The sequence below is a fragment of the Tupaia chinensis genome, unplaced genomic scaffold, assembly GCF_000334495.1.
Source record: "Tupaia chinensis unplaced genomic scaffold, TupChi_1.0 Scaffold000683_1, whole genome shotgun sequence".
Taxonomy (NCBI): domain Eukaryota; kingdom Metazoa; phylum Chordata; class Mammalia; order Scandentia; family Tupaiidae; genus Tupaia; species Tupaia belangeri.
Window position 1 is genome coordinate 801,039 of NW_006160206.1, and position 13,251 is coordinate 814,289.

Genomic DNA, 13,251 nt, shown 5'->3' on the forward strand with positions numbered 1-13,251 from the left:
AGAAGGGATTGCGGCATGGCCGTCCCCCCTGGGGGGTGATTTCTTGCTTTCTGTCTCTCTGCCTCTCTCTGTCTTTCTTGCAAGCGCACCCCCCCTATAGCAAAAAATCTCTATTGAAAAAAAAAAAAAAAAGCCACTGAGTCTGGAATTCTTACACGGGATCCAGCGTCCCTGATAACTAGACTGTGGAGCCAGCCTGCCTCAAGACACTTTCTGATCCCTATCCTGATACATTTAGAAATTCACTATATCTTTGATTTGAAGGATGCCCCCTGGAGTTGTTCCAAGTATAACCAAACACAAAAGCCCTTAAACGTGGAAAACTACACAGTGGGTTAGTCACAGAGGAAAAGAATAAGTGGGCTTTGTGTCGTGTGACCTTAAAAAATCATTTCAATTTTCTGAACTTGATTTATGTCTTTCTCAAACTGGAATGATCACAACTCCCAGGGTCTTCCCCACGGGGTTTTGGTAATGAGCAAAGGTGAGAAACGTGGGCCAGCCTTTAGAAAGCTGTGGGCTTTTTCCCCTCAACCTACATTCCCCACCTGATTTACACATGCAAAACCTAGGGGTAATTAAAAAAGTCACTGACAAGTAAAGTCTTTGACTGAACTCAACCTTGACTTCCCTAATTCACATTTTCAATACCACAGAGAAGATGACAGCTCACTCAGAGGTGAGGGATGCTAAATCCCAGAGGTCTCAAAAATGCCATTTCACATGCATGTGTCATGCTCCTTTCTCATAAGAAAATGTACTTTGTATATCCCTAGGGTCACTTAGCTCTATTTAAGAAATTATTCTTCTTCTTCCCAAAGGGGTAAAGGGATATTATTAGACAGATACTCCCATAGGAAAAAAAATTAAAATGTCTAAAACAAGTGTATAAAAAAACAAATATACAAGGGGTAGGATATTCTTACGCTGTTTATAATATACTTAAAATTGGAAAACCTCAATGGTCTACTATAAGGACTTGGTTAAATATTGGATTGTTGGAACCAGCAGATGGTGTAGCAATTTCGTCGTTGGACTCCCACATGGCCAACAGCAGTTTAAGTCCTGGACCCGGTGGCTTGAAAATCACACCAGGTGTATGTGCATGCATGCTCAAGATCCCAGGAAGAGAATGGAGGAGATGGGATTGTGGCATGGCCATCCCCCCTAGGGGGTAATTTCTCACGTTCCCTCTCACAGTCTCTGTCTGTCTCTCTCTGGTAAGCACATGTGCCCTAAGGCAAAAACCTCTGAAGAAAATTTGGGGTTGTCAGAAAAGTCATGACACATTTTTGCACAGAAAAAGTATATCATGACTTTTCTGACAACTCCATACATTATATTACAAAACAAGTTGAAGATAATCAAAGACATAGGTCCTTTAGAACTGGATAGCCCCTAAGGGTCTGCTAGAAAATGCCCAGCATTCCACTGAAACAGCATTCCACTTCCAAAGTCTTTCACAGTTTTTCCTAACACCCATCCATTTCATGGGAAACTATAAACAGATATAGAAAGTCCTCACGACATATTGGTGACGGAAAACAGCTGCAGAACGGCATGCACATTAGGATCCCATTTGTATCCGATCGTATCTCTATGTTTGTACGCGAACATGGAAAGGGAGGTCTGGGATTATGTCCACCTCATACCGACAGTCGTGATGGCTGCGTGGTGGCACTGGTGACAGGGGTATATGAGAGGGGGGAGTGTGACTCTCTTCTTGATGCCTTGCATTTCTCTGATTTTTCTCTAGCAATCAAGTATTATCTGTGCACATTTTTTCGGATCTTATAAATAAGATAGAATGACTCCTGTGCACTATGAGTCATGGCTGCACATTTGAGCCATGCGTAAATGTCTGCTGTATGTTAGTACTGATGTTCCGAAGAGCTGGTGAGATGACTGAAGGTAGCAGCTGTGATGGAGCATCAGACCCGGGCACTGGGTTTGGCACTGAGTCTGGGCTCTGGAACCAGCAGGATAATTTAGGGTAAGCTTTTTGATTTTTGTTTTTTGTTTTACCTCTCTGAGCCTCATATTCTTCATCTGTAAGAATGGAGAAGAATGAATCACAAGACTGAAAACATCAAATAAAACCATGATCACAGAAGGCTTTATAATTTTTTAATTGCTGCTTTAGAAAGATGTCCATAGTCACCCTATCCTCTTCTCAGAGCCTACTGCGGTGCAGGTACACAGTAAGTATCTAGCAGACCCTGAGGGATCATCCAGTTCTAAAGGGTCTATGTCTTTGATCATCTTCAACTTGTTTTATAATATAATGTATGGAGTTGTCAGAAGAGTCATGACATACTTTTTCTGTGCAAAAATGTGTCATGACTTTCTGACAACCCAGTGGGTTTTTTAGGAGGTTTATGGGTTTATGGCACTAGTGAAGAAGCAGAAGCCAAACCAGGGTTATTCCCATCAGAATTTTGCTTCCATTTGAACTTTCACATTCTTCATTCTACTCAGGTATTTGTTTAGAGCACACAAAGCCATCCTGGGTGACAGAGAAATGCTTTTAAGCTACCGAAAAGACTAGTGAGAATACCAGGCACCAAGGACAAAACAGTCACCCGATAGTTACTGAAATGCAGACCCGAAAGGCGTATGTGAACGGTACAAGAAGACTACGCCTCACCTTGGTAACCCATTGAATCATCCTAGGAAACCAGGTGCCTCCTTCTTCATTTCTAATTCACTGTATGTCATAGAGAACTGAGTTTTAATTTTTAAAATCCGTCTAGCTGGATACGACTGATGGGAAGACATCTGGGGCAAATATCTAGGCCTGGTGCATTCCATCCCAAGCAATGGTTAGTGGTTTGGAGAATGAGCATGCGGCAAAATAACCAGTGGTTACTAATTATTATATATCACAGGGTTTGGCATCATCCATAAAGCCCGATCATGCTGGCCTCTTCCTCTTCAGAGAGGATTACAGATTTGACTGCTTAGAAATTTTTCCTCCAAGTTGACATACGTTTTCCTTGTCTTAATTGGATCCAGCCTCCCAGCCCATGAGCAGAAAGGCAGTTGTTCTTTAATGATGACGTCCTTCGAATGCCAGTCACCAGCCATTTCTAAGTCTGGAAGGATCACTGCTTGGCTCCCTATTTTCCTTCCATTTGCTCAGCCCGTTCTAGCAGTGATGTGAAAAGCATGCGAAGATTGTGTCCCAAGCTACCTTCGATTTGGCCAAAAAAGGGATGAGTGTTATCGGCATGAAACATCTCCATCTCACACAGAAACCCAGAATTGGGGGGGAACTGTTTGCCCCAAATGTTTGGTCTAATGCAAATATTTATTTCTGCCAAAACGACTAAAACAAACCACTTCCAAATTGGGGGCGGTGGTGGGAGGGAGTTAGCCAAACATTTTTCACAGTTAAGACAAACATTTGGAAAATATTTTCCAATTTGCTCTATACCCTGAGTTAATCTTTCTTAACCATGCTGAATCACTTCCTAATTTGTTGTCTACTGTGACATCAAGGCCATTTCTTGAAGAGCCTCCTTTCTTGGCTCTCCCCCTCTCCTTCCCATAACATAGACAGAGCATCAGTCATCTATACTGGGAACAAGGGGGGGGGTTGGTTTTTGTTTGTTTGTTTGTTTTTTATTTCATAATAAGAAAAGTACAGGGATCAGCAGATGGGCTAATGCCTATGTCACTGGATTCCCATGTCGTTGACCACAGTTTGAGTCCCAGAACCAGTGGTTTAAACTTATGCCGGGCGCATGTACGTGCATGCCCAAGATCCCAAGAGGAAAATGGAGAAGAAATTGCGGCGTGGCCATCGCCCCTGAGGCGGGGGCGTGGGGTGGGGTGATTTCTTGCTTTCTGTCACTCTGTCTGTCTCTGGCGAGCACACATACCCTGTAGCAAAAACCTCTCTAAAAGAAAAAAAAAAAAGAAAAGAAAAGTACAACCATATTTATTAAATGAGGTGAAGTGGACCAGGAGAGGGAGGAAAGCACATTCAGGTACAAGCTCTCAAATGAACACTCAGAACGAGTGTCCAGGAAAAGCAACAACACCCTCCCCAACAGCAGAGCCTTTTCCTCTCAGAAATAAGAGGCGGAGGGCGTGATGGGTGACTCCCTCTCCAGTCCGTCTTTTGTTTCCATTTTCATTTATCAGATGGCATTCTGAGAATCAATTATTACTGTCACCTGTAAGTTATTCATAGAGCCGAAAGCTGCATCATTAAGCAAAGAGGAGGACTATCAGGAGTGGCTGCTCACATTGTGGGACAGAAGATGGCAATTGGAGCACTGCACAAAACCCTAGGGAAGGAGTCTCCTTCTTCAAACTTTTTTGTTGTTGTTGTTATAGGGCGCGTGACCTCGCCAGAAAGACAAAAAGAGACAGAGAGACAGAAGGTGAGAAATCACCCCCCCCCCAGGGGGGATGGCCATGCCACAATCCCTTCTCCTCCATTCTCCTCTCGGGATCTGGGGCACGCACATACAGGCACCCAGCATGGGTTTAAGCCACTGGGTCTAGGACTCGAACCGCGGTCAACTACATGGGAGTCCAGCAACATAGCCAGTATGCTAACTGCTGGTCCCAGGAATCCCATTCCTGTCCCCAAATCACTTCTTCATAAGTTTATCATTATTTCTTCATTTAAAAATAAGGGCACATCTATACTGGAAAACTGTGTAAGATTAGTCCTTGAAAACTGGACAGAAGGACCTGAAAGATGTGTTCTTCCATTTTCTCCTTTACCTCCAATCTTTCCCCTTTCGAGCTGTAGGTAAAAGCTCTACCACCATTAAGGTCCTGATTTATCCTATTCATTTGATTTTTTTCTTTATTCTTATGGATACTAAGATACCGTTCTTTTTTAGTCCAACAATTCTTGTGCTTGATACTGGGGGTAAAGGGGAAGGAGGAGAGAAAACACCAAATTTAAAAAAAGCTTGGAATGCAGGCTCAAGCTGACACGAGCATGTTCCTTCAGCACAACGGCATTATAACTAATTAATGGGGTTTTAGTAACTGGTGCATCTCTGGTTTCCAGAGACTTACTCTGGTTTTGGTTTTTGTTTTTTGTTTGTTTGTTTGTTTTGCAATTCCAGGAAGTTTGCATCTTGGATCTTTTCAACAATTAACTTGGTCTGGTCCTAGGCAATGCCAACATAGTGGTCAATGTGGGTCCTATATTTCTCATAGACAACTAGGACACCGAAAGTGAGTTCAGCAAGAATCAGGAGGTGATTCCATCAAAAACAGCACCAACAGAGGTCATCAGTCACAAGAAGACAGCCAGCTTCGAGGAGTCAACCAGCTCCTCCACCAGAAAGAGACGAATAATGAGTTTCAGAGCCCTGTGGATGCGCACCACGGCAATATCCACGTAGTTATGGAAAGCTTCTGAGGACAGAGTAATGTCTACATCCAGGTAGGCTTTGAATGGATGGCCACCTTCTGACTTCATACAGCTTGGATGACAGACTTGTAGACCCTGAAGCTGATGGAGACAGAGAGAAGAGCCAGGATGAGGTAAGAAACCACACTGACGACGCTGAAGGCTGCCAGGGAAAGTAGCATGATCAGTGCAGTGCCACAGACAAACCCAGTCTTCTTCACGTCTCGCCAGAAAATCAGAGCATGCACTGCCATGAGTTTCAAGCCACTGGGTCGGAGACTTGAATTGTAGTCGACCATGTGGGATTCCAGCAACATAACCGCTCCGCCATCTGCTGGCCACTATGGAGCATAGCCATTTCTCAGGAGTTTCAGTGCAGTGAGCATCTGGTGATCCCTCCAGTGATCTTTCTAGTATATTTTGAAGTGCTGTTGACTGTGGCCCCAGCCTGCATTAAACACTGAAACTGTCTCAGACTCAGCCGGTTATGGCTCAGCTCTCATTCTTTAGGCCTGGTCTCCATTGTAGGCTCTGTGGGAGGCTCTCAGGAGGGTTTGGGCCAGCCAGCCCGGCTCTCCCCATGCAGCCTTCTCTATACTGGGAACATTTTTAAATACCTACTATGTTCTAGCCACAAACTCACCTGACATCACCTTCTCTAATACGTGACTGCAGGTTCAGGAGCACCAACCACAACAGCACTTGACTGGAGAAAGGCTGGATATTGAGCCATCCTTCATAAATGAAGTCAATGGCATAATTCTTCATCCTCACCCACTACGTGTTCTTCCTAGAGCTTGGAGTTCCTTCACGTGGGATATTATCTGCACATCCCAACAAGCTCTTCCTGAGTGGTTTGGGGGTTTTTTATTTTTGTTTTTCTGAGAAATTTTTGCTATAGAGCATGTGTGCTCACCAGAGAGACAGAAAGTGAGAAATCACCCCCCTAGGGGGGATGGCCATACCGCAATCCCTCCTCCTCCCCTCTCCTCTAGGGATTTTTGGGCACACACGCACACACACCTGGCATGCGTTTCAAGGTGCCAGGTCTAGGACTCGAACTGCGGCCAACCACATGGAAGTCCAGCAGACAACATTAAGACGAAGCAGAACACATTGCTGCAACAGTCATTTAAAGCTACTTTTCCTGGGCCATGAGTTGACCCTTCTCCAGCTTGTTTCCATTTCAGGAATGGTGCTAAGACCTGTGCCAAGATTAAATTCCATTTTCAAATGAGGTTTTGCAAGTCCTTTTATCAGATATGCAAACTAATTTCACTGGCTGAGTTCTTCCATCCTGTAGCTGGCTGAATCTATCCATCACCCTCTCCCCAACTCCCCTCCTGAAGTAGTTGAATTCAGAGCTTCGCTTTCTCTGCAGAAGTAAATCAAAGGTATGATTTCCTGTCCCCTCATTATCAGGCAGTGACATCATGCTGCCATCTAGCCAGTGTCTCAAATCTGACAGCCGACCAAGAAAGTCCATGGCCCTTAAGACATTCCCTTACCTTACAAAGACCCCTGAAAAGTAAAATTGCCAAATTAATGCTACATACACACACACACACACACACACACACACACACACACACACACAGGCTGACATGGTTTCTAAATGCAAACAACTATAAGGTTACCACTGAAAAAATAGAAAAGAATTAACCTTGAGAGAGTTTTTCTGGGGGAAAAAGACCACTTCATAGGCTTCTCTTGCAGAGGGAAAGGGAGATGCCCTGTAATCTGGCAGACAAATCCTCCCTGCCTTCTCCGTTCTAACGCCCTGCTTTCTTTATTAAGCGAAGAAAGCTGCAATGAGCTGACCATACACCTAACGTGCCATCATAGGGCAAAGATGCCTGAAGGCGGCGGGGGTGTGCAGGGCAGATGTGACCTACATGTGGTATGCCGACTCCAGCAGAAACTGGCTGCCCAATGCTCACCGCTTTGCTCTGCCCAGAAAAGGACATAGCCCTGCTGCCGGTGATGTGGCCCATACCTCCTGCCCTGACCTTACCATCACCTTCTGGTTTATACACTGTACCTCAGAGGCAAGTCTTTGGCCACTAAATAAGACTACCAAGAGGGGCCAGCAAATGGTGTAGTGGTTAAGGTGCTAGACTCCCACATGGCCAACCGCAGTTCGAGTCCCAGACCTGGCAGCTTGAAACTCACACTGGGCGCATGTGTGTGAGTGCCCAAAATCCCAGGAGAATGGAAGAGAAAGGATTGCAGCATGGCCATCTCCCCAAGGGGGGTGGGAGTAATGATTTCTCTTTATCTGTCTCTCCGGTGAACACACACACCTCTATAACAAAAATCTCTCCCCCACCAAAAAAAATAAAAAAGAACAAGAATACCAAGAAACTGACCTTACCTGTTCAAAACGTTGGGTAGGAGGGGCCTGGGTAGAGAAGAATACTGATAAAGAGGCTCTAAAAAACATCATAGCCATATACAGCCACAAGCCGTATAACAAAGTTTCAGTCAATACTGAACTGCATACACTGCAGTGGTCCCATAGGATACAGTAGGCAAGACCACTGCCTAGGTATGCAGTAGGCTGTCCCACCTAGGTTTGTGTAAGCACACTCTATATTTGTACAAGGATGAAACTGTGGACAGAAGTCTGACTACTTTTCCTATTTTTCCAAAATCTTTTCAAAAGGGGACTGGAGAAGTCATGCCCACAAACATTAACAGACCATTTATTTTCTATTAACAGGATTCTTCCTACCTCCTGTATCTTTGAGATGTATATTTCAACTGATTACAGTATATTCTTGTGCTTATCTCTTCCCAAGACACAGAACTTCTCTTTTCCTTAAGATGTAGATTAAGCCTTTTTTTAACTAAGACACCCTTCCAACCACCCCCTAAGAATTGTGGACCCCACCTATAACTTACAAGCCCCCCCCCTTCTACATGTCCCGCCTTTTTGGGTCAATCTAAATGTTGTCTGTCAATCTCAAAAACAAACAAAAGGAACCCCTGTACATGATGACCCCGAGAAAAGGCATGTGTGCCTCTTCTCCGGGCCTAGGTCACTCACAGTTGGCTTGGAAATAAACCGCATTAATTATTAATTATTAATTTTACAGTTGGTTATTTTTTTTCGTTGACAGAATCATCTAACAACAGATTTCTCAAAACATGTCCGTTGTCAAGTGACGCATGATCGTCTGCGTTTATGCATGTACAGGTCTGTATGTAGAACACGCGTATGTGCCATCCTCTCCCCAGTCAGATTCATCTGAGCTGATGCACAGTTCGACTTTTAAAATAGGAATATCAACTGTGAGAACTTCCTGATCAGTCCTTCACAGCCTAGGAGGAAGTACTTTACCCAACTGCTCTTAAATCAGTACTTAACTGAGAGTGAGAGTTCAGGGTTTGAGTGAGAAATTAGATGCTCTGCTTGCTCCTTTTCCCACATTGTCTTCCATAATTTTAATCTATGGGGTTTTTGCATTTAAAAGTAATACTCCTCTGAAAAAAATGAGTTTGGGTTTTTGTTTTTTGTTTCTGTTTTATTTAGCTACATTATAGAGGAGGAAGAAAGATTTATTTTGGAATATGGAAGTGCCTTGAAGGGCATGGGAGATTCACTTGCAAATGTTGCCAAAGAGTCTAGTTCAAGTGACCTTGGACTCGGTTTCCTCATCTGTGAAGCCAGCAGTAACCTCTATTCTGAAAAGGACAGAGGGGCAAAATGAGGAGGGGGGTAGTAAAGCACTGGCCGCCTGTAGCCTCTGCCACTTCACGACACAGGAATGTTCTTATCTGTTTATCTGTTTCTTTTGCTTTCTGCACAGGCCCTGGAAGTTGTCCTCTAAGGTTCATGTCATTGCTGCCTTTAAAAAAATATACTGATACTGCGCAGATAACAAGTTCCTAGAGAACACGGCGGGCCCTATCAAAATTGGCCTAATTTATTATAGCCTTCTGTCAGGAGGATGTTACCAGCTGACTCTCTGGCACAGCTTCAAATAGAGTTCCTTGCTTCAGACACCAAAGAACAAGTAACTAACTGTTTTATTGTTTCTAATGTTTATATTCCTCTCTAAGTGTCTTTCACTGGGTTATTGTGAAAATGTTTCAATCGCACAAGAAACTGTTTTTAAAGAGAAAGCATTTTGAAGTGGATATAAGAACAGTGTATCTTTGACAAAAAAAAATGTGTGCTCTTATTTCCTTCTGTCCTGTTCAGAAGAAATGAAAACCCTTAAAACTGCTCTGCTTTCACCCTCATTTTTTTATCTTGACCTTTTTGAAGTCTGTGCACCTTTGTTTTTTCTTCTACAGATTTACTGTACTTATTCAACTTTTTTTTTTCTTAATGACTGTTTTAAAATATCCTCGCATTAGAAGTTTCAAGAAAGAACATGGAGTTTCGTACATGTCTCTACCGTGCACTTAAGTTGAGTCAGGAGAGTCAGGAGGTGAATTCCCCAACAAAATATGAAAAGGGGGATGGGGGAGAAAAAGAAGATGTGGCAGCTCACCACTCCCCTCCCCTACCTAGCCCCCTTTCCCACCTCCCACTCATTTGCCTTTCTGGTCTTTCTCCCTCTCTCCCCCTCCCAACAGTCTCTCTGTTTCCTTCCCTCCTTTTACCTCCCCCTAATTTTATATGTTAGAAGTTATGGGATTAGCACACTCATTCAATGTGTAGAACTCTCTGGAGCGGCTTTGTCCAAATGAACCTTCTGTGATGATGGGAACGTTCTACGTCGGATGGCTCTGTGGAGTAGCTACTAGACACGTGTGGCTAGTAAACACTTGAAATGTGGTTGGCATGCTTGAGGAACCGAATTTCTTATTTTAATTAATTTAAATCTAAGGGGACTGGCAGGTGGCATGGAGAAGGGATTGTGGCATGGCCATCCCCCCTGGGGAGTGACTTCTCACTTTCTGTCTCTCTCTCTGTCTTTCTGGCAAGTGCACACGCCCTATGGCAAAAAAAACTCTCCCTCAAAAAAATAAATTAAAAATAAATAAATAAAAGTCTAAAAGGATAATAGTTGTACCCAACTGCTGTACATCTTTTTTTTTTTTTTTTTTTTTTGGGAGAGAGATTTTTTGCTATACGGCATGTGCACTCGCCAGAGACTGAAAGTAAAATATCATCCCCTGGTGTTTTTTTTTTTTTGAGTGATTTTTTGCTATACGGTATGTGCACTCGCCAGAGACAGAAAGTAAAATATCATCCCCTGGTGAGAATGGCCAGACCACAATCCTTTCTCCTCCATTCTCCTCTCAGGATCTTTGGGCGCGTGCGCGCGCGCGCACACGTACCTGGCATCTGCCTTGAGTTTCAAGCCCCCAGGGCCAGAATTCAAACTGTGGTCAACCACATGGGAATCCAACACTGTAACCACTATACTACCTTGTGGTCCCCCCAATTGTGCCTCTAACCCATAACTCACTGCATTTATTCAAGTTGACATCTAAAATGTTACCTCTGCACAGGGTTCTTCAACAATCAAATGCTGAGTGAATTTTACCCTTGCAAGAGTTTTAGAAGAAAATTCAAGGAAATTCCCAAAATTAAAAACGAGAGTGAAAGCAGGGTCCTGTCAGCAACTATCTTCTCTTTGAAAAGTATATAGCAGAGATCAGCAGACGGTATGGCAATTCCATCACTTGACTTCCACATGGCCAACAGCAGTTCGAGTCTCAGACCTGGTAGCTTGCTTTCTCATTTTCTTTTTCTCTTTCTCTCTCTCTCTCACATACACACACACACACACACACACACACACACATATATGCCCTATAGTAAACTTAAAAGTAATAACAGTAATGGGGCCGGCCAGTGGCATGGTGGTTGGGGGCCCTGGACTTCCACATGGCTGACCACAGTTCAAGTCCCAGACCTGCAGCTTCACTTTACTTCTGTGTGTGTATGTGTGTGTGTGTGTGTGTGCGTGCGCGCGCATGCGCATGTGTGTGTCTTTCCCTCTCTCTCTCTCTCTAGTCAAATTAAAAATAATAATAACAAATAAATAAAAAAGAATTAGAAAAAGAATTATTTCATTTAACTTTTATTTATTCATTTATTTATTTTAATTTGACGAGAGAGAGAAAAGAATCAAAAAAGCAAGCCGCTAGGTCCAGGACACGAACCGTGGTCAGCCATGTGGGAGTGTCCAGCGCCTTAACACCACGCCATCTGCTGGCCCCCTGAAATAATTCTTTAAAAGACAGTAACAGTAATAACAACAAATAAGACTAAACAAATATTTTTTAAAAAATAGTATATAGCATAGGGGCCAGCAGGTGATGTGGTGGTTAAGGCACTGAACTCCCACGTGGACAACTGTGGCTTAAGTCCTGGACCTGGTCACTTGAAATTTACACTAGGAGTATGTACATACCTGCTCCAAATCCCAGGAGAAGGGAGGAAAATGCATTGCAGTGTGGCCATTCCCCTCCTGAGAGAGTGTGATTTCTCACTTTCCCTTTCACTGTCTCTCTCTTTCTTGCTTTCATAAGCGCATGTTCCCTATGGCAAAACCTGAAGTAGATAAGTAAATAAAAAGTAATAATTCATATAAAATGGGATGATTTCTCTGGTGTTTGAATGGTAGTAAAACAACACTGTTTTTCACCCCCAAATATAAATCTGTTCAATATTTAGGATATGCTTAAAACAAATTTGCACTGAACTACAATATATACCAGGATTTGTTTTAAAGTAGAACCCAGCCTTATTACATAAGGCCATAATTCATTTTAATCAATGAAAATTGCATCTTAAAACCTCTTATCTTCAGGAACCAGCAGTTGGCATAATGGCTATGTCACTGGACTCCCACATAGTCGACCGCGGTTCGCGTCCCGGACCCGGTGGCTTAAAACTCATGCCAGGCGCGTGTGTGCGCGTGCCCAAGATCCCGAGAGGAGAATGGAGGAGAAGGGATTGCGGCGTGACCATCCCCCCTGGAGGGTGATTTCTCGCTTTCTGTCTCTGTCTCTCTCTGTCTATCTGGTGAGTGCATGCGCCCTATAGTGAAAACCTCTCAAAAAAAAAAAAAAAAAAAACCCTTATCTTCATTATTCTACTTGCTTTAAGATGCAGGACTGTGGGTAACAAGATTGAAGAAATTCTTTTTTATTTTAAGAATTATTTTATTTTATTTATTATTAGTATTCTTCAATTTGATGGGTGAGAAATCAAGCCAAGTCTGGGACTCAAACCAGTCAGCCATGTGGGAATCCAGCACCTTAACCATCATACTACCTGCCGATCCCTGAAGAAATACTATGTCACTGGACTCCCATGTAGTTGTCTGCGGTTCAAGTCCCGGACCCGGTGGCTTAAACTCAAGTTGGGTGCGTGTGCATGCGTGCCCAAGATCCCAAGAGGAGAATGGAGGAGAAGGGACTGCGGCGTGGCCATCCCTCCTGGGGGGTGATTTCTCTTTGTCTCTCTTTCTCTCTGTCTTTACAGCGAGCGCACATGCCCTATAGCAAAAACCTCTCAAAAAAAAAAAAAAGAAAAAGAAATTAATTTTCCTCTTGATAGGTCACCTGTTGATAGTCCCTTTCTGGTTTTTTGTTTGTTTTTAAAGAGTTACTTCTAAACTGCATAAGTTACAGCAATAACGCCATCTAGTACCACAAGACTTTTTCTTTCTTTCTTTCTTTTTTGGAGAGGTTTTGCTATAGGGTGCATGCACTTGCCAGAATGACAAAGAGAGACAGAAAGCAAGAAATCACCCCCCAGGGGGAATGGCCTCCTCTACTCTCCTCTTGGGATCTTGCGCATGCACGCACACATACCCGGCATGAGTTTAAGCCACTGGGTCCGGGACTCGAGCCGTGGTCGTCTGTATGGTAGTCCAGCGACATAGCCATTATGCCCC

General features: G+C 43.5%; 1 protein-coding gene across 2 annotated transcripts in view; it reads right to left on the reverse strand.

Annotated features, from left to right (window-relative positions):
- GRK5 (G protein-coupled receptor kinase 5) overlaps window positions 1-13,251 on the reverse strand; it is a gene marked incomplete at its 5' end in the record, with an annotated part of 275,319 nt that overhangs the window by 253,846 nt on the left and 8,222 nt on the right.